The sequence below is a fragment of the Trachemys scripta genome, chromosome 7 (assembly GCF_013100865.1).
Source record: "Trachemys scripta elegans isolate TJP31775 chromosome 7, CAS_Tse_1.0, whole genome shotgun sequence".
In the NCBI taxonomy this organism is placed as follows: Eukaryota; Metazoa; Chordata; order Testudines; family Emydidae; genus Trachemys; species Trachemys scripta.
Genome location: NC_048304.1, coordinates 57933742 through 57955949, shown reverse-complemented (window position 1 = coordinate 57955949; position 22208 = coordinate 57933742). Strand labels below are relative to the sequence as shown.

The following is a 22208-nucleotide window of genomic DNA, read 5'->3' as shown; positions in this document are numbered from 1 at the left end:
CCCCTCATAACTGCGTTCCCTGCAAAATCATCCTTGCTATCTCAAGTTGAATGTTATGGAAGGTATTACACTTGACTGAATACAAACCAGGAGCAATCAGTTGGGTAGGAAGGTGTCGTTTTTTACACAGTTGCTTTTCAGAGGAGAACCACATCTTGAATATTTGCATTAGCAGGACATGCAGAACATAAATGTTGGATAATTTTTATTCAGTGTAAACTGACTGTAGAAACTTTAGATTTATAACTGTTGATAAATACAATCATGATCATTTTTCATAACTTTAGGAACTAGTTGCTAGATAGAAAGGACAACAAGAAAATTACATCGGTTGTCCTCAAGTACAACATTTCATCTTTTCTCTTTGCAGAGGATTTCAAGTGCAGGGAAAAAGTCAAAGGATTATTGACATTTACTGATTTAAAATTGAGTCCTTTAAGACTTAAATGTAGGATCGTTTGCAGTTTAGACATTGTATAACAGGTGTCTTAATTCTAAACTACCAAGGATAGTAAGTTTATATAACAAGACAATTGTATAATCACATAGGAGATAAGCCACAGGGAGCTTGAGAGAGGAGGTGGAGAGTGAGATGTTGGAAGGAAGGGCTTAAAGGAGAGAGGAGAGAACTTGAATTCAGTCTTGGATATGACAGCAACACTGAGTCCTAGAGCCAAGCATCAGCACTATGCAAGCAGTTAGTCTGAAGGGTCTTGTGCAACTGGAAAGAGGTCTGGAGGAGTGCAAGGCTGACAATAAATAAATGGAGATATCCTATCTCCTAGAACGGGAAGGGACCTTGAAAGGTCATCGAGTCCAGCCCCCTGCCTTCACTAGCAGGACCAAGTACTGTTTTTGCCCCAGATCCCTAGGTGGCCCTCTCAAGGATTGAACTCACAACCCTGGGTTTAGCGGGCCAGTGCTCAAACCACTGAGTTATCTCCTCGTGCTGTCTGTGGCCTTGTCAACAGCAAGAATATTGACGAGAAAAGATTTTCCTGTGCAGGATATTAGTGCCTGAAAATAGAATCTAAGCTCTGAGAACTCATTGCACAGCTGTACAAAGTCAAAATTGTTGAAACTGTGTCAAAAAGGACAACTGGTACTCAAAGGCTAGAAAATCTTCATGTTCCAAGACTACTTTTGCCAGGTGTAGAAAGAGTGAAGTGTCTCTATGGGGGTTAAATTCGGTGGCTCTAACGGATTACTACATCCTAAATTTGTAGCTGTGCTCTGTGCAGATTTGCCAGGAAATACCAAGGGCTTTGCTATAATGGATGTAATTATTTGAATGAGTAACTCCTCCACCATTCACAGATGAGGTAGTGGATCCTCCCTCCCACTGCTAGCCCTATATGATAACCTCTTCTCTGGGCAACATGCCATGGTCTCGCCTCTGCCAGCCTGCTTTCCTGATTGCTGTTTCGTGGCCTACAAAAGTGTCTGCCAATAGGGTGAGGCAGGTGACAGAGAGACTGCTAGTCATGGGAGAAAGAGAGGTAGGATGCTAGATCAGCATCCTGAATTAATCCCACCTGACAAGGAAAAACTTCCTTCTTCATTTCCTAGAAACCTTATTAAAACCCTTAAGAGCTGGTTAGTCCTTAAGGTGATGGACTCTTTTAGCCAGTATCCTAAGTGTTAATGGAGAATTAACAGGATTTGAATTGTGCTCTTTAATCATTGGTACTGGGACCTGTGATGATGGGCACACAGGGAAGAACAGGAAACTGAAGTTAACAATGTTGTTGTTGTTGATATTACTTATTATTTGTATTAGCATAGTGTCTAGGAGCCCTAGTCATGCACCAGGACCCCTTGTTCTGTAAAACACTGCTTCTAGCCTACCCTGCAGAGTGGAAGGGCTGTGTAGGTGAAAGTTTGTACCTCCATGTTGGTAAAGGTGCCCTCTGGTTCGGAGCTTCTGGGAGCTGGTAGTTATTGTGCCTGAAAATTAGGGTGACCAGATGTCCCGATTTTGTAGGGACAGTCCTGATATTTGGGGCTTTTTCTTATATAGGCTCCCATTACCCCCCCACCTCCATCCTGATTTTTCACACTTGCTGTTTGGTCACCCTACTGAAAATGGAGCTGAAGGCCTTACTGCTGTTGGGATGCACATGGGAGGATATTTTCCTTTCTGCTGGCTGGGCAGGTGGCTCATGCAGCAAGGCATACTACTGCCTCATTCTACATATCACAGCCAGAGATTTCCTGATGTGGATACGTCACCTCCAGAGCACTGCTGCTCTGGAAAAATCAATCCTTAGCCTTCACAGGAAGGGAGAAGATTCCATGCAATAGGAGTCAGTTGCTGATACGGGACAACATAGGGAGGCTGGAGCAAGTTGTTCTTGACCCCAGCTAGAGTAATTGAATAATTGTATTGAATAATGCTTTGGACAGTGCTATGTTTTAAAAAGGCTATATTCATCCCATGAATCTGTAAGCCCATGGGGCCATGCTCGAACACAGCCAATGCTCCTCGTACACATTATAAAGGGGTACTTTGTCTTGTACTATCCATTGTTCCTGCTTGCTTACCCTATTTTAGTCTTTATCAGGCTAATATACATAACAGACAGTACAATGGAGAAAACAGAGGAAAAAATTAAAAGGAGGTTGGGAGTAGGGTTTTTTTTGTTTTGTTTTGTTTTTTTTCCTTTTTTTCCTTTTTCTTTTTTTCCTCCAAAGGTTTAGGCACTTAACTTCCATTGACTTTCATTGGAAGTTAGGTGTCTTTAACAGTCTTCACCTCTATTCCTGCACAAAGGTTTTATGGCCTAGAGCCTTCTTAAGTAACAAAAAAGGAAATATAGGATAAGGCATTCAGAATCCTATGAAACAGCCTCATAGAAACCTGCCCTGTCTTCTTAAATGTTGTCTCTCTGGCCTCAGAGACATTTTAACTGCTCATCCTCTTCTGAAACTCAGGGGTGGTCTACACTACGAGGGTGATCGATATAAGTTACACGACCACAGCTACGTGAACATAGCTGAAGTCGACATACTTAGAGCTACTTACCATGATGTCTTCACTGCGGTGTGTCCTCCCGTCGATTCCACTTGCGCTTCTCGTTAAGGTGGAGTACCGGAGTCGATGCTAGAGCGATTGGCGGTCGATTTATCACATCTATACTAGACACGATAAATCGACCCCTGCTGGATCAATCGCTGCCCGTCAATCCAGCTGGTAGTGTGGACAAGCCTTCAGTGCCAAGAAAAATAGCTCAGCTCCTTTCTCATACTTCCTTTGGTTAGTTCCCCAAAATATGTAGATAATTCCATGTAAGGTGTTAATGAGAACCACCTCCCTCCAAACCTGCCCCTTGCCTTGTGGGTTTGTGTATTGAAGAATGTTTCATAACAAAACCCTCTGTTATAACCCAAAGTAATTACCCATGTCTTGGTTTCACATCTGCTATTTCCTCCCACCTCTTTAATGGTTCTCCTATTTTCCTTAATGGCTCTGTTTATACAAAGGTCTGAGCCACATAAGATCTATTATTCTTTCCTGGTGACACCTAGCTACAAGATAAGATGGGTCAGATAGAATTGTTATGAGTAATTTGCATTCAGATATAGGTCTGTGACTGTCCCACTTCTGTGTGGGATGGGATTTTGTCAAATTCAGGCATGAGCCAAGTAAATGAGTTCTCTGCTCTAATCAAATCAGATTAACAATAGCTAATGGTAAACTTAAAAACAAAAAGTTTTGGAAGAAATATAGACCTTCATGTTGGGGTTCGAGCCAACTTGCAGCTAGTGGGGAGGGAACTTTCCCTGGGAGCAGGTTATCCCATAACTGTCTAGTACTGCAGGACTTCTTCCTCTGAAGCAGCTAGTGCTAGTCGCTGCCAGAGACAGGATACTGGAGATGAACCCCTGGTCTGATCCAGTATGGTAATTATTCCTATAGAACAATTCTAATATTACATAGAAAAATATATACAAAACTCACTTGCGGGTTCGTTGTGACACATGTTCTATTGATTTAGAGTTGAGATTACTCAGCACCTCATAAGATTGGGACCTTGCTTTGATAATGGGATGAAAGATGAATTTACAGTCAAGGCATGTGACTGGAATCAGGAGACATCTGTTCTGTTCCTGGCTCTGTCACAGATCCTACGCAAATCACTTAACCATTTTATGCCTCAATTTCCTCATATGTGTAATAGAGGTAAGGATAGAAAATTGCAAAGTTAAATTTAATGTTTGTAAGGTGCTTTGAGATCCTCAGATGAAATACACTACAAGAGTGCACAGTAGTGTCAGTATTCTGAGTTAGTAAGAACAACAGAAACCCTTATTTTTGTAAAAAAAAATCCATCTGGCTAGTAGCCTAAAAAGCAAATCACGGACCCCGTTGAAATGCAGTGTCATACAAAATGTTACTGCAATGACAATTACTGTAAAGGAAGTGCTGTCTTCTGCAAAGTGAATTGACTCAGTGTGCTGACCTGAGGCAGCATGACAACACACTAATGATGGGGTTTCAGTTGTGATTATAAAAAGAAAAGAAAAAGTCTGGAGAAAGAATAGATGGAGAGAAGACAGTTTTATGGGAAAACCGAAGGGCCAAGAGACCAAGGAGGAGGGGAAGTAATTAAACCTCATTTCAACTCACTTTTTCTCTAACTTTTCAGTCTGGCAACTAGTCAAGTCTCTGCATGTTTGCCTCCAGCTTGCTGGAAAAAAAGACAAGAATGGCTCTATATCTGTCTCCTTGAAACCCTCTCTATCAGCCCTGTACAACTTACTGGTTCCCTGGACACCTGGGCTTTTCACATGAAAGCCAGGTAACATAACTCTTTGCCCCCTCAAATGGATTCTTCCCCTCTATTTACCCCGATATTTGTGTGCGTGTGTTTTATATATTGTGACGGCAGCTTCTGCCATAGCATCTGACTGCCTCATCATACATTTTTACAACAGGCCTACAAAGTTTCAAGTCATTCTTATTTTATTTATTTAGGTCTATAAAAATGCTAAAATGGGGGCTAATACATGTGCCAAGGATGGATAGAGCATATGCTCTATGTGGGGTATCATTAGCATAGTGATGACACTTGCCCCTACCCCAAAAAACATGCCATCCCTCCTCCTCCCCACCCCATTTTATTTTTAAAAGCATTTCAGTTCCTTTTTGAAGTGCAGTAGTGCATTGTGTTATGAAAAGTCATTGTGTACAAATGGTACCCTCTTACTCAATGCATCTGCTTCCTCTGTGTGTTCTAGGTCAGATCTGCTGACTTTGGTGACCAAAATAAGTTGTTTCCATGACTGACTCTTGTAGTCATTAGTCCTGATTAGCCAACACAGGTATGGACGAGGGAGCTGAATTCTATTCCCATCAGCAGGGCTGTTTGCTAAGGCCTGGACTACACTTAAAAATTAGATTGACCTAGCTACGCCATTCGGGGCTGTGAACATTTCATGCCATGAGTGCCATAGTTAGGTTGATTTAACTCCTGGTGTAGATGCAACTAGATCGACGGAAGAAATCTTTTGTTGACCTAGTTACTGCCTCTCAAACTACACTGATGGAAAAGCCCCTTTCCTTGCTATAGGAAGTGTCTACGTTATAGTGGCACAGCTGCACTACTGTAGCTGTGCTGCTGTAGCAACTGTAGTAATGTAGACATACCCTAAGTTTCAGTCATGGCAGACAATGAGGGTTGCACAGATGTCACTGAGAACAGAATTTGCTCTGCAGTGCACCAGTAGGTTTTGAGCAGCTGATGTCAAGTTAACTTTCCGGGTGGAATTTCAGCTGTTGAGTGAATTTGAGTCATATTAGCAGGAGTAAGCAAAACCCAAGAGCAAATCAGACTCCAAGTGTATCAACTTGTACTTCCTGTTCGCTAACCGTTTAACGGGGGGGGGGGGGGGTTCAATTCAGTATATTGGCACTACTGCCAGTGATGAGAGAGAGCCTTTTCCTCTTATACAGTTATATTTACAGCAGGGAACCTTTATTTTACTTAAAATTGTCATCACCACTTAAGGTGACAAGACAGTCAGTGAAAAAGCCTCCTTCAAACTGAAACCAGTCCTGTAGCAAGCTGAGGGAGTTCCTAGGATGACTATTTATATCTGCTTTCACTGTTACTGGCTCTTTGGGTCACCCAGGACAGAGAAATAATCTCTTTGATCTCTCTATTTCTAGTTGTAAAAGCGCAGCGTGTTATGGAGGGTGAATCAGCGTGAGGCCAGTCTGTCCCCTGTTATAATCCCTTGTAACTACAAAATCATTAGTCACAAGGGTAAGGTGAATGGAAAGGTCTAAATGTATTCTTGTATTCTAATACTCTTATCTGAAGAAAGATGGATGGGAATAAGCAGGTGTGTTTCAGTACAGGGGTTCTGAACTATTTTCATAGCTTGGGCCTCTCTGTAGATTGGAGATTGTTCTGATGGCTCCTCTCCTCCCGTTTACAATGGCATAACAGCCTTATTGGCCTTGTTCACCAGCTGTGCTCCATCTGTCCCCTGTGAACCATCTGTCTTCGAAACATACTTTTGGCTATTTGGAGAGTAAATGCTGGGCTAGGTAGAAAGAGCATTGGCAGTGCTTTTTCAGTAAAGGAAAGCAAAAGTCTTTAATAAAAACTGTACAGCAAAAATGGCATCAGGTAATAATTTACCTGGGGTGCAAACTAACTATGAAAAATGGATGTATTAAGTAGCCAGTCTTTTTCCTTGGGATGCCAATGCCTCTTGGAAACCTATCTGCTGTTTGACTTGTTGTATGACTTCGTTTGGAAGCCTGGCCTTCCAGGATATATAACTAGTTTCCCCTGCAGCTTTGTATCAAAACATGACTGCTTTCCTCGGGGCTTGCATGGTGAAGACGCAGCTACTGAATGAGGGCAGGTTCTATGTGAAGATGAGCAGCATTTACCAAACCTGAGCAGGGAAATACTTTGAATATCTAGGACGTTATAAGGACGTAGCGATCTGTTATGGAATAGCGTTTTCTTGTTCCAAGTTATATATACACACATGCACAGAGTTAAATCCAGCCAGCTTGCAAAAATTGTTGCTTAGCTCTAAAAGGGGAGGAATGATGGTTCCTTAGTGGCTAAAACATTGGGCTAGGAGACAGGAGATGTAGGTTTTATTCCAGTGGTTCTCAAACTTTTGTACTGGTGACCCCTTTCACATAGCAAGTCTCTGAGTGCGACCCCCCCCCCCCCGCCCCTTATAAATTAAAAACACTTTTTAATATGTTTAACATCATTATAAATGCTGGAGGCAAAGCAGGGGTTGGAGGCTGACAGTTCGTGACCCCCCCATGTAATAACCTTGTGACCCCCTGAGGGGTCCCAACCCCCAGTTTGAGAACCCCAATTTATTCCAAGATATATTACAGACTCACTGGACAAAGTCATTTAACCTCTCTTTGCCCATAACCCAGACAATAGCTGCCTTCCAAGGGTGTTGATTTTGACTGTAAACTACTCTGAGATTCTTTGATAGAAGGCACAATAGATGGGCAAAAAGTGGTAATTGGGTTAGTACAGTTTTTAAAAAGTTGTTGATTAACTAGAAGGAAATAGAATGAAGTAGGTAAACTTTACATTAGTCTCTTCATTAGGTCAGCTCAGTCCTAAAAGCTATTCAAAAAGCAGCTTATGTGGTTTGAACACAGTGGGTAAAAATATCTGTTGCTCCCAGCATAACAAAACTGAAGCCAATAAATGTGGGATAAACTTTCAACCTTCTAACTGCATTAGTATTCTTATGCAGTGTGTTAACATTGTAGTGCAGTGAAAGATCTTGTTTCTTTTCATGCCTCAGAGCTTTTTATAATTGTCTTCTAGCAGCTCTTAGTATGAATTTATTTTGTTACAAATGATCTGAGGGTGATGGTGACATAGCATTAGTTTGCAAAAAGAACAGGAGTACTTGTGGCACCTTAGAGACTAACAAATTTATTAGAGCATAAGCTTTCGTGGACTACAGCCCACTTCTTCGGATGCATATAGAATGGAACATATATTGAGGAGATATATATACACACATACAGAGAGCATGAACAGGTGGGAGTTGTCTTACCAACTCTGAGAGGCAATTAAGTAAGAGAAAAAAACTTTTGAAGTGATAATCAAGATAGCCCAGTACAGACAGTTTGATAAGAAGCAAGTGTGAGAATACTTACAAGGGGAGATGGATTCAATGTTTGTAATGGCTCAGCCATTCCCAGTTCTTATTCAATCCCGAGTTGATTGTATCTAGTTTGCATATCAATTCCAGCTCAGCAGTCTCTCATTGGAGTCTGTTTTTGAAGTTTTTCTGTTGTAAGATAGCCACCCGTAGGTCTGTCATTGAATGGCCAGACAGGTTAAAGTGTTCTCCCACTGGTTTTTGAGTATTATGATTCCTGATGTCAGATTTGTGTCCATTAATTCTTTTGCGGAGAGACTGTCCGGTTTGGCCAATGTACATGGCAGAGGGGCATTGCTGGCACATGATGGCATATATCACATTGGTAGATGTGCAGGTGAACGAGCCCCTGATGGTTATGGCTGATGTGATTAGGTCCTATAATGATGTCCACATATCTATTCAAGTGACAGAGTTGGCATCGGGCTTTGTTACAAGGATAGGTTCCTGGGTTAGTGGTTTTGTTCAGTGATGTGTGGTTGCTGGTGAGTATTTGCTTTAGGTTGGGGGGGTTGTCTGTAAGCGAGGACAGGTCTGTCTCCCAAGATCTGTGAGAGTAAAGGATCATCTTTCAGGATAGGTTGTAGATCTCTGATGATGCGCTGGAGAGGTTTTAGTTGGGGGGTGAAGGTGACAGCTAGTGGTGTTCTGTTATTTTCTTTGTTGGGCCTGTCTTGTAGGAGGTGACTTCTGGGTACTCGTCTGGCTCTGTCAATCTGTTTTTTCACTTCAGCAGGTGGGTATTGTAGTTTTAAGAATGCTTGATAGAGATCTTGTAGATGCTTGTCTCTATCGGAGGGATTGGAGCAAATGCGGTTACATCTTAGAGCTTGGCTGTAGACAATGGATCGTGTGGTGTGTCCTGGATGGAAGCTGGAGGCATGTAGGTAAGTGTAGTGGTCAGTAGGTTTCCGGTATAGGGTGGTATTTATATGACCATCGCTTATTAGCACAGCAGTATCCAGGAAATGGACCGCTTGTGTGGATTGATCTAGGCTGAGGTTGATGGTGGGATGGAAATTATTGAAATCATGGTGGAATTCCTCAAGGGCTTCCTTTCCATGGGTCCAGATGATGAAGATGTCATCAATGTAGAGCAAGTAGAGTAGGGGCATTAGGGGACGAGAGCTAAGGAAGCGTTGTTCTAAGTCAGCCATAAAAATATTGGCATACTGTGGGGCCATGCGGGTACCCATAGCAGTGCTGCTGACTTGAAGGTATATATTGTCCCCAAATGTGAAATAGTTGTGGGTGAGGACAAAGTCACAAAGTTCAGCCACCACACTGATCCAGGAACCTATCCTTGTAACAAAGCCCGATGCCAACTCTGTCCACATATCTATTCCAGTGACATCATCATAGGACCTAATCACATCAGCCATACCATCAGGGGCTCGTTCACCTGCACATCTACCAATGTGATATATGCCATCATGTTCCAGGAATGCCCCTCTGCCATGTACATTGGCCAAACCGGACAGTCTCTCCGCAAAAGAATTAATGGACACAAATCTGACATCAGGAATCATAATACTCAAAAACCAGTGGGAGACACTTTAACCTGTCTGGCCATTCAATGACAGACCTGCGGGTGGCTATCTTACAACAGAAAAACTTCAAAAACAGACTCCAACGAGAGATTGCTGAGCTGGAATTGATATGCAAACTAGATACAATCAACTCGGGATTGAATAAGAACTGGAAATGGCTGAGCCATTACAAACATTGAATCTATCTCCCCTTGTAAGTATTCTCACACTTGCTTCTTATCAAACTGTCTGTACTGGGCTATCTTGATTATCACTTCAAAAGTTTTTTTTCTCTTACTTAATTGGCCTCTCAGAGTTGGTAAGACAACTCCCACCTGTTCATGCTCTCTGTATGTGTGTATATATATCTCCTCAATATATGTTCCATTCTATATGCATCCGAAGAAGTGGGCTGTAGTCCACGAAAGCTTATGCTCTAATACATTTGTTAGTCTCTAAGGTGCCACAAGTACTCCTGTTTTTTGTGGATACAGACTAACATGGCTGCTACTCTGAAACCAGTCATTAGTTTGCTTTATTCATTACATGGCAAGAGGTAACTGGGTGATAATCCACGTGAGACCCATGTAGTTATGACTGTCTGTTAAAGCACAGTAAAAATGTCCATCCTCCTTCTTCCAAATCAAATAAAATAATATAACAGAACAGTGAAGTTATAGCTGCTGCTTCTCATTAAAGTAAGGGTCAGAGAAATTAATGAAAAGATGGACTATATTCTAAGAAGTTCACATGCTGGATCAATTTAATTCCTGATGTAGTTCCACAGGCTTCCACTTTCCTCTTAGTCAGCATCTATCAGGCCTACCTGTGGTCCCTCCTCTTTTTCTCCCTGCCTGTTGCTGGTTGACTTGATCGGTTTGCGTGAATTCTGCTACCTTATCTTGACCACTGACAATCTTAACTAATTCTGTGGCTACTCATAACTGTTAGCACCTCGCAGCCTTTAACATATTTATCCTCACAATACACATGTGAGTTGGGACGTGCCCTGCTACAATCTCCATTTTATAGATGGGGACCTGAGGCATGCAGAGACCGAGGGTGGGATCTACAAATATATTTAGGTGCCTAAGTCCTGTTGTAGGTGCCATTGTGACCCACAAAACTCTCTCTCAGCTGCTGCCTAACTTGTGGGCATCTACACTTGCTCAACACCTATGTTTTTGCATTGAAAGTTCTGTAGGGGCCCATGTTTTTGTCTCTGAGCATGTTCACTACTGCCTCACTCTAGGCGCCTGAATGCCTATCTCCCACCTAAGCCCTGGGGTGACCCAGGAACTGGGGGGAAGATAGGCAGAGCTGCATGTGAGGCCTGATCCAGTAGGCATGCTTAGAGACCACTTAACTCCACAAAGCCGTTAGCCCAGGGGTTAGGGTACTAACGCAGGATGTGGGAGACCACAGGTTCAAGTTCCCCCATCTGCCTGATGTGGAGAGGAGATCTGAACAGGAATCTGCCACCTGTTAGGTGAGAGTTCTAACCGCTGGGCTGTGGGATATTCTGATGTGGGGCTCCCTCAGTCTCTCCTGTTGAAGTTGTTCTACTTAATGTTATTCAATTATTTAATTAAACCGGACAGAGAAAGAGTTAAAATCTCTCTATAGTCCAGTGGTTAGGGCACACACCTGAAAGGTGGCAATTCCTGTTCAGATCTCTTCTCCTTATCAGGGTCTCCCACATCCTGGGTGAGTATCCTAACCATTGGGCTGAAGTTATAAAGGAGCGCAGCATCTTCATCTAACTCCCCCTCCTCCCTCTTCCGTGGGACTGTTTTGTGGAGTTAAGTGGCCTCTGAGCATGCCTGCCAGATCGGGCCACACATGCGACTTAGGCGGAGGAGCGCCTGTCATCCCCCAGCTTGGGGATCACTAGTGGAGATAAGCACCTCCCTGCAGCCCGGACTTAGGTGCCTATCTCCAAGAGTTTTGGAGTGATAGTTGTGTTAGTCTGTATCAGCAAAAAGAACAAAGAGTACTTGTGGCACCTTAGAGACTAACAAATTTATTTGGGCAAGAGAGGGGCAGGGTTTACCATGTACCCCTCTTGTTGGCATCTCCCATTGGTTAGCTGACCCGGCTCCCCACCTAGTGTGCTGGCTTCTGTGGATCACGTTCTAGGGTGCCTGTCTCTTCCCCCCATTCATTGTATAGGAACCTCAGTGCCTAACTCAGGCTTTGTGAACCCCAGCGTTGTTCCTGTGATTTTTTTTTTTTTTTTTTTTTTTTTTCTCTAGGCACCTAAAAGTTAGGCTTTGCAATATTCAGTGTCACAATGCCTAAGTGCCTTCGCCAAGATCTCACAGAAAGTCTTTTGCAGAGCAGGGAGCTGGATCCCGGTCTCCTGAGTTCAGGGCTAGCATCCTACCATTCCTCTTGACCTGTCTTCCACCTTGCAGTCCTTCCAGATCTGACTGTCCTTCCAACATACTAGAGAGACAAAGTGGGTGAGGTAATATCTTTTTGGGGGGCCAATTTCTGTTGGTGAAAGAGACAGGCTTTCAAGCTTACACAGAGCTCTTCTTCAGGTTCTGCTTCTTCCAACATACTGTCGGCTCATTGCCAACACAAGATCAAACGGGCAAAGGTATTTCTCCCAAATTCCCGTGAATTCCCTGGCAAATAGTGCAGTAATTAAGATCTGCATTATTTTTGCAAATTTTCCAAACAAATTTGGTTCACCTGTGTTTCTTTCTGTGGCTTTCTGCAACAAAGTGATTGTTACCAAACCTAAAGATCAAGAACATTGTTGGTCACAGAAATTATTCAAAATAAAGAATAAATTGGAGAAAAATGTAATCTCTTCTTAGACAATTTGTGAATAGAAAGAAGCAAACTTCAGCTAATAAAATTTCTGTTCCTACAGCCCTTGTAAGACATGGCCTATGCTGGTTGATGCATGCTTTGTTAGGTGAGTAGGGAGAGAGCCCTGCTCTTACGCATCTTAGGAGCTCTGCAGCCCCAAAGGCTGTTACTGGAGATATCTCCCCTCTGGACATCATACGAAACTGCATTTTAGTGTTTTCCAGCCAAATTATTCAAGATTGTGAAATTTGCATGTATTACCTCTTTTGATTTACAAAAAAGTTTAGAAGTCACAAAATGGGGAAACTCCTTGAAAAAGCTATATTAAGATTAAGGTTGTGTGGGTGCAGCACTCAAGTGGGGAAAATGACAAAGTTAAGGTTGTGCCCTATCATGTGAGGTGCTGAAGACATTCAGCCATGTTGGTACACGTGACAGGTTGAGGGTACTCAGTACATTTCCTGATCAAGCACTAAATCAGACTTGTTCTCTTCCATATTTCTTTGCCGGTTTCTCTACTGGAATCTACCAAATAGTCAGCAAATGAGGTCACATTTGTGCACTGTTGCCTATCACTTTAGCTGAGAGAGGGCAATAAAGAGAGACTTAGAAAATGATGCGGTGTGCTATCACGAGCCCTTCCAAGCTTCCTCCTAGAAAAGATACCATTTCAGTCTGACAGCTGTCAGGGATGCTGATTACTTTCAAGTGTTGTAACCATCTTCATTGCAGTGTATGGAGTGGGGGTGTTCCTGCAGCTGTATGCTTTATAAGATTTTCCAATTCCAGACAGACACTTTTTATCTCCTCTCGCTGCGCTCTCCATGTTTTGAGAGAGCTGTGACGAGATAAACTCAGGAGCCTTGCACCCTATCAGCTGAACAATGGCTGCTTGCTCTTTTCTCTTCTCTGCTTCACCCAAAGATGGTTGATAGATGTGTGTGATGTTGGCTGCTACTTTGAAGAGAAGGATTCTAGAAGTTGCATTTGAACCTGTCTATAGTATGGTATAAGGAACTGTGATGGGTAATTTATAAGTATCTGCTTCTTTTGCTCAACTAGCAAAATACTAAAAATAATCCAGGTTGTATTTCCACCATTGACCCCTATTTATAAGCATTAATTTACAGCCATACTACCTCCCACTCTGAACTCATTTCCTGTCATACGCTAAGCAAGGTCGGCTGGATCAATACTTGGAAGGGAAACCTCCAGGGAGAAAACAGGTGCTGTAAGAAGTGGTGTTGATAGCATTCTGCTGAGTGAGTGCCCAGCTCTAAGGCATGCTAAGGGGGTGCTCTGATTTGGGTGAGAAGTAAAACCACATCCTTGATCACTTGTGCTCAATACAATTCCCTGGCATTTTTTTGTGGTTGCAAGAACCATGTTGTTATTAATCTTAGAGTCCTGGACATGATTTCAAAATTGAGTAATTTAAATTCTGCATTCCTTTATAAAACAAATTCCCTACTGTTTATATGGCTGTAGGTTTTTTTTTCTTCACTTAAGCTGTTGTGCAGTGTTGTTTTGTGCTGTTTTTAAACAGTTGTCATGTTTTACTCCAGAAGTAGCTACCTTTCCGGGTCAGCGAGAAGGGAACCCTGCCATTGGAGATGTTTAGCACCTTGTAGGACCCAAAGTTTGTTTGTATGAAGGGTGATATATAAATGTAAGGTCATTGTTATTATCCTTATTGATACACATAGGAAACTGTCAAAGTCGCTGCAATGTGGAGATGCCACAAGACCTTGCAGGAAATGTTAGGAGATGTGCATGACACAGAATTGTTTCCTACCACTTTCTGTCTAATAGAATTTTGCAGGAATATTACACATCTCATCCTAGAGGCTTTCGCCACCACTACCATGTCACATCAAGAGGCACACAATGCCAATCACTGAACAGCATGTTTGCCTATAAAATATAGTAATGTCTTCCAAGACAGCAGTTTTATGTCAGCACATCTAGTAGCACAGTACTCCCTGTGCCTGCCATGGTACTAGGTACCATGGCAGGCACAGGTTCAGTCATGACTAGGGCCCTACCAAATTCACGGCCTTGAAAAACGCATCATGGACTTTGAAATTTGGTGTCCCCCCATGAAATCTGTATAGTATAAGGTAAAAGCACACAAAAGACCATATTTCGTGGGCGAGACCAGCATTTCTCAAATTGGAGGTCCTGACGCAAAAGGGAGTTGCAGGGGGGTCGTAAGATTATTTTAGGGGAGTTGTGGTATTACCACCCTTACTTCTGTGCTGTCTTCAGAGCTGGGTGGCCGGAGAGTGGCGGCTGTTGGGCAGTCATCCAGCTCTGAAGGAGGCGCCTCGCCAGCAGCAGTGCAGAAATAAGGGTGGCAATACCATACAATGTCACCCTTACTTCTGTGCTGCTGCCTTCAGAGCTGGGTGGTCGGAGAGTGGCAGCTACTGACCAAGGGCCCTGCTCTGAAGGCAGCAGTGCAAAAGTAAGGGTGGCAATACCATACTATGCCATCCTTACTTCTGCACTGTTGCAGGCGGTGGCATTGCCTTCAGAGCTGGGCTCCCGGCCAGCAGCCGTTGCTCTCCAGCTTCCCAGCTCTGAAGGCAGCGCCACTGCCAGCAGCAGCACAGAAGTAAGGCTAGCAGTACTTCAACATCCCCCACCCCCTTCCCACTCCTTTTTGGGTCAGGATCCCTACAATTACAACACTGTGAAATTTCAGATTTAAATAGCTGAAATAATGAAATTAATGATTTTTAAAACACCGTGACTGTGTAGGGTGACCAGATCACCCAAGTCAAATATCGGGACGTGGGGGGAGTGGGGGGAAGGTGACGCCGGGGGGGCGGGGCCAAAAAAACAAAAACAAAAACAAAAAAACAACAAAACCCTTCCTTCCTCCGCAAGCGCTGGAGGGAGGCCCGGGAGACTCAGAGGGAGCGCGGGGCCGGGGTGAGTAAGAGTCCGGCCTGGCCCCTAGCAGGCAGGACTCAGTTGGGTGGTTGGGAGAGGAGGGGGGCGGCCCGCGGGGCCAGGCGGCGGCTGTTGTTCTCCCCCCTGGGCAGCGGGACTCGGGAGCAGCCGCTGCTGCAGCTCCCACTGCCGCGGGGGAGGAAGCGGCCATGGCGCTTGGCGGCTGCGGCTCTGGCGCCCCCGAACCACCCGAGCCGGGGCCTGCTGTGGGAACCCAGCAGCGCACATGCTGCGCCCAGCCCCTGGCCACGCGCGTCTGGGCTGCTGCCCAGCTGGTGCTACCCCGCGGCGGCCCCGGAGCGGGGGCAGCAGCCCCCAGCCCCCCCGTCCCGCAGGGGAACGAACGGGGCTGGGCTGCCGATGCCTCCGCCCCGGGGCCGCCGCGGGATAGTACCAGCTGGGCAGCAGCCCAGACGTGACTGGCCAGGGACTGGGCGCAGCGTGCGCGCTGCTGGGTCCCCGCAGCAGGCCCCGGCTCNCGTTAAAGCGCTGTGGCAGTACTTTAACGTCATTGCCCCTTTTGCCTTCCCTGTAGGCCCTGCTGGTAGGGCAGCGACATTAAAGCGCTGCCACAGCTCCCTCCCCCCCCCCCCATCAGTATTTCCCTGTACTTAAACTAGGAAGTAACACTGACCTCAGGGATTGTGGTGTGTTAACTTCTGGTAAATGTCAGTTTATAAATGGAAACCCCTGCAAATCCATCTGTACAAGGATGTCAGTTGTCTTTAAAAAGATAGATAAGAATCGGCCAAGTTTACAGATGCGGAAATTGAGGCACAAAGAGCAACTTGCCCAGAGTCACACAGTATGTTTGTGGTAAAGCCAGGAATAGAACCCAGGAGTCCTGATGCCCTTTCCCCTTTTGCTGTACATTTGAACCTTTGAAAAGACTTGACTCAGGCGTGTCCAGTTGTCATATTATGTCAATTCAAATAATGTAATTTGTAGCTAGTTCATCACATGAATTTAAAGGCTTATTGTTGTGATGACAAAATCTAGAATTTCTTTAGATTTACAAGAATGTAGGTAGTAATCTAAACGTGTAGAAAGGTGCCTTTAAGCTGAAATAGGCTATGTGTTTAAATCAAAGTCTGGATTTACCTCAGACATGTAATTTTGGAAATTTCCTGTTTGTCTGGAGATGGGGAGACACATTAGAATTTCATGCTTCTCAAAAGTAGGCTATAAAAGTGTTCAAACAATGGCATATTCTCCTTACCCCTGCTTTGGGGAAATATTTAAGTCTGTTAGCATTTGAACAATTGTGAAGGAGGTTGCTTAGGCTCCTGTTGTTTGTAAGTAGCTTTAACAAACATTATCGCCTGTTGTAATAAATATAAGTGATGTAACAGAGTATTTTCCTAAAAATACATCATTGTTAGCTGTGTACAATACAGAATGTGAGCTGTGTTGGCATTAAAACAATAATGAGATTGTTTTGTCTTGTCAGTATCTTCTGTTATAAATATTTACACTGTGTTTAAAAAAGACAAACTTTCAGTTTTCCCTGTAAATTGATGCATTTGTTTTAAAATTCTTCATTAGTTTTGTAAGATCAGTGCACAGCAAACACCCAGAGCTATTTCCTCTGGCTTACACAATTATTCATTTAACTCTTCACAGATTATGGTGGAGGAGGGGAAATAAATTAAAACTAGACGTAGACGTTGCTGTGCTGTATCATGTGACCTCCAATGTCAAGTTAAAAGTTTGCATGCAAATTTCCTTTACTAGTCTGTAAGTACTACTGGCAAGGGACATTCCCACCTTGAATCATTTGATTAGAGGAAATTGTATTTAAAGTTGCAGAGTCTCTTCCCGAGGTGGCAAATTTGATCATTTGGAAGGGAAATGAGCACTTTTGGTTTAGATGTTCTGAAGTCCTTTTCACTGTAGTGAGGTTTCTAAAAGTTCTCTTTCCCGACCTTTGTTTCTGTTCCTGAAAGAAGAAATATTATTCAGTTGGACTGTGACAACCTATAGGGGAATCATAATCTCTCTTTGCATGTGTGCTCTCTCTCTCTGCCCAACCCGCCGAATGACTGAGCGATTGCACTCCCGCAGTGTGTATTGACCCAGTTCCTCTTTCTCCTTTTGCAATTGCATTTATTTTCTTTGGTTTTATTCAGCCACAGCCAGAGGGCTTTGATCAACCTCTCCCATCCTGAGCCTTTGCTTGATTATGACTTGGAATGATGTTTCATGTCACTTCCCACAAACTCTCATCCACCTCCCTTTTTTCCCCCCCAGTCAGTGCCAGCTGGAAGGTCCTGCTTGAGAACAATGTAAGAGGCTTCCCACCTCACCAGGCCTGGATGCTTGAGCCCCTAATTCCCATTGCCCCCTGTGTGGCAGTGACTGGCACTAGCTTGTCCTATTGATCTTTTATGTATTATTTGTGAACCAAGGCTCAAGAATACCCCAGTATTTCTGGTTAGACCAAACAGAAAGCTGTTAATAGAACACAGGTTATATAGTAGCATGTTGATCCTGAGCAGCTTGAAATGGGTGATATTGGATTCAAGCAAATGGAGATATAATTACTGGCAATCAACATAGCTTCATGGAAACTAGGCCTTGTCAATCAAACTTCGTATCATTCTATGACCAGGTTAAAAGTTTGCTTGATAAAAGTAACTGTGTTGGCATAATAGACTTCTGCAAGAGTTAGCATTGCACAACAATCTGATTAAAGAATTAGCGCAATATAGAATCAATATGGCACATATTAAATGGATTATAAATTGGCTGATTGATCTCCAGCTGTACCTGGAGCTGTTAGTGGAGTCCCACAGGGATCAGTTCTCTGCCCAATATCATTCAATATTTTTACCAACGATCTGGAAGAAAATATGAAATCGTTGTTGTTGATGAAGTTTGCAGATTATACAAAGTTTGGTAGTGTGGTAAATAATGACATAGTCATTGGTGGGTACGGTTACCATATTTGAACTTTCAAAAAAGAGAACATTCCATGGGGGGGCAGTAGCCCCATCCCCTATCCACTCCCTCCACTTCCCGCCCCCTGACTGCCCCCCACAGAACCCCCAACCCATCCAACCCCCCCTGCTCTTTGTCCTCTGATCGCCCCCTCCGGGACCCTGCCCCTAACCGCTCCCCGGGACCCCACCCCCTATCTAAGCCTCCCTTCTCCTTATCCCTGAGTGCCCCCTCCTGAGACCTTCCCACCCTAACTGCCCCCCTAGGACTCCACCTCCTACCTGTCCCCTGACTGTCCTGACTCCTATTCATACTCTCGCCCCCTGAAAGCCCCCTGCCCCCAGAACCCCGGCCCATCCACCCCCAGGAACCCCCACCCCACCCTATCCAACCCCACTCCCGCTCCCTGTTCCCTGACTGCCCTGCCCCCTCTCCACACCCCTGCCCCCTGATGGGGGGCCCCCCCCAGAACTCCCCACTATCCAACCCCCCTGTTCCCTATCCTCTGACTGCCCCCCAGGACTCCCTGCCCCTTCTCCAACCCCCCAGCCCACTTACCGTTCCACTCAGACGAGCGTGTCTGGCTCCATCTGGAGTCAGACACGCTGCCGCAGACATGCTGCTGCGCTCCCCTGTGGAGCGCACAGCCCTGCCCCCCCAGAGCACTGCCGGCACGGCACGCTGAGGCTGTGGGGTTGCAAGGGAGGGGCTCTGGCTGCTGGAGGCCCCGATGCGAGCGTATCAATCCGGCCTGGCTGCTCTGGTAGCTGCGCCGCGCTCTGCATTGGGAGGGAAATCCCACACCTTTTTAGATTTTTACAAAGTCCTCCCAGAGGGCTATTTAAAACGCCAAAATCCAGACATGTTTGAGATAATCTGGACATATGGTAACCCTTTTGGTGAGGTGGTAAATAATGACAGGTCACTGATCCAGATCAGTCTGGATTGTTTGGTAAACTGGGTGCAATAAAACATGTTTTTACAAATGCGAGGTCATATATCTAGGAGCAAAGAACATAGGCCATACATACAGGATGGGGAACTGTATCCTGGAAAATAGTGACTCTGAAAGGGGCTTTGGAGGGTCATGGTAGATAACCATCTGAACATGAGGTCCCAATGCAGTGCTGTGGCTAGGAGGGCTAATATGATCCTTGAATGTACTATAAACAAAGGGATATCAAGTAGGGATTACCTCTGTATTTAGCAATAGTGAGACCACAGCTGGCATACAGTGTCTCGCTCTGGTTTCAACACTTTCAAAACGATGTTGAAAAATTGGAAAGGATTCAGAGAGCTACAAGATGAATTGAGTCTGGATGAAACTGAAGGCAAGCTGAACTGACCACAGAACTCTCGTTAGTTTCATCAGGGCTGGGCAATCTGTATGTGCATGAGCAAAGGTCTGAGCCTTTGGTAGTGGGTGTCTCACAGGGAAAACAGAATGTAGGGGGAGGAGGGTTGGGTTACTGGGATTACTGCTACCCTGACCCCCAATTTAAAGCTTTGCATTATTTGTTGTGAATCCTTCTTTGGCAATATATTTATTACAAAAGACAGTAGACTTCAGTAATCTGTGGCAGCGGAATTTGTGGGGGAGGAGAGAGGACACTAGTGCCTCACCAATGGTAATACTAATGTGGGGATGGATTTATGTTTTCCTTCCCCACTGTTCTCATGGAGGCGAGAGCAGGATCCAGCTATGTTCCCAGCCGCACGCATACACAGGGGATGGAGACAAGAGTGGAAGCTGGAGTGGCCATTGCGGCACATTAAATCAGACTACTTGTTGGGAAGCTGGTAGGACTCCCCAGTCTCTCTTTCCATCCACCATGGGTCCTGATGGAGATACCTGGCCCAGGGGAGGGGTAGGAACACATACACCAGCTGATGGGAAGAGGGGGAGGCGAGGCGAAGGATGGGACAGGCACTGCCACCTGGGAGCACCAGCCACCCAAGAACTGCTATAGGAACGGCAGTTGAAACTACCAGGGTGCTCCATCCCAGCCTGGAGCCAGCTGCCCACCCCCCCATGTTCAGCAGCTCCCCTTGCTCCCCCTCTTATTCATCAGTTCCACCCCCCCATCTCCATCCCCTTTCACAAGGTAATTCCTCCCTCTCCCTTAAACAGTAAGTTAACAGGTAGTAATAAAAAAAGGATAATCTACAGTGGTCACCATTAAAATCTTTCCTATTGTGCCTTTGTAGGTAGATAACATTCTACCACAATATTCACAAACTCCCCTGTAATTGGAATAGGGAAAAGAGTGAATGCTGCAGTTACATTAATTATTTGCAAAGGCATTATTTAGTGAAGACCGCTATAATCAACTGGTTTAAAAAACAGCTTCTCTAAAGTGTATGGACCAAGCCTGCTCCCAGCTCCTGCATGCAGCCCCTTGATTTCAATGGCAGGATTTGCCTCTGGAAATTCAGTTATCCCTAGTCCACTGTAATCCACCCTGTTGAGCTCTTGCATGCCATGTATATTTGATTTACATTCACTGGATAAATTGTGAAGTGTTTATTTTAAAATAACATCTAAAAATGCTCTTGTGAAAGTTCATTGAAATAACTTGGAGGGATTTTGTTTAAACCTACAAAGTTTAGTGTTGAGGTTTTAGTAGCTATTCTGAAGCTTGTTTTGCCAAAACATTGCTGATCAAGTGTTGTGTGTATGTATAAATATGAAAGTGATAGTCTGCCCTTCTCTACTGCCTTTCATTTGACAATCTGCATGCACGTTAATCAAGCTTTACTCTTTCCTAGTTAAACAAGGAAGGGGTACACAGAGAATCACATCACCCACAACCACTGAACTGCAGCCACTTGTGTGGTGGAACATGGCAGCCATTAAACAGTGTAGCGCACCACTACACAACAGATATTAGGACATGCAATGAAGGTGTCAAGGCTCCTTCCCCACTCTGAACTTTAGGGTACAGATGTGGGGTCCTGCATGAAAACTTCTAGATTTAACTACCAGCTTAGATCTGGTCCTCTGCCACCACTCCCAATGTGCTAATTCCCTTCCCTGGGTAGCCTCGAGAGACTCTTCACCAATTCCCTGGTGAGTACAGATCCAAACCCCTTGGATCTTAAAACAAGGAGAAATTAACCATTCCCCCTCCTTTCTCCCACCAACTCCTGGTGGATCAAGATCCAACCCCCTTGGATTTAAAAACAAGGAAAAATCAATCAGGTTCTTAAAAAGAAGGCTTTTAATTAAAGAAAAAGGTAAAAATCATCTCTGTAAAATCAGGATGGAAAATAACTTTACAGGGTAATCAAACTTAAAGAGCCCAGAGGAACCCCCTCTAGCCTTAGGTTCAAAGTACAGCAAACAGAGGTAAACACCCTAGTAAAAGGTACATTTACAAGTTGAGAAAACGAAGATAAAACTAACATGCCTTGCCTGGCTGTTTACTTACAAGTTTGAAATATGAGAGACTTGTTCAGAAAGATTTGGAGAGCATGGATTGATAGGGTTACCATATTTCAGCAAGCAAAAAAGAGGACCGGAGGAGCCCCGCCCTAGCCCCGCCCCTGCCCCTCCCACTTCCCGCCCCCCCAGAACCCCCAACCCTCCCCCCGTTCCTTGTCCCCTGACTGCCCCCTCCTGGGACCCCTGCCCCTAATTGCCCCCCAGGACTCCACTCCCTATCTAAGCCTCCCTGCCTCTTGTCCCCTGACTGCCCCAACCCTTATCCACACCCCCACCCCCAGACAGACCCCTGGGACTCCCACGCCCCATCCAACCACTCCCCACCCCCTGTCAGCCCCCCC

General features: G+C 44.7%; 1 protein-coding gene and 1 long non-coding RNA gene across 5 annotated transcripts in view; one reads left to right on the top strand and one right to left on the bottom strand.

Annotated features, from left to right (window-relative positions):
• The window catches only part of MARCHF8 (membrane associated ring-CH-type finger 8), a 173521-nt gene that overhangs the window by 1533 nt on the left and 149780 nt on the right, over positions 1–22208 (top strand). The window lies entirely within an intron of this gene.
• LOC117880985 lies at positions 17129–21890 on the bottom strand. Its single transcript, XR_004646654.1, has 3 exons — positions 21854–21890; positions 18252–18322; positions 17129–17421 (listed from the first exon to the last, which is right to left on the bottom strand). It is a non-coding gene; the product is annotated as an uncharacterized LOC117880985 (long non-coding RNA).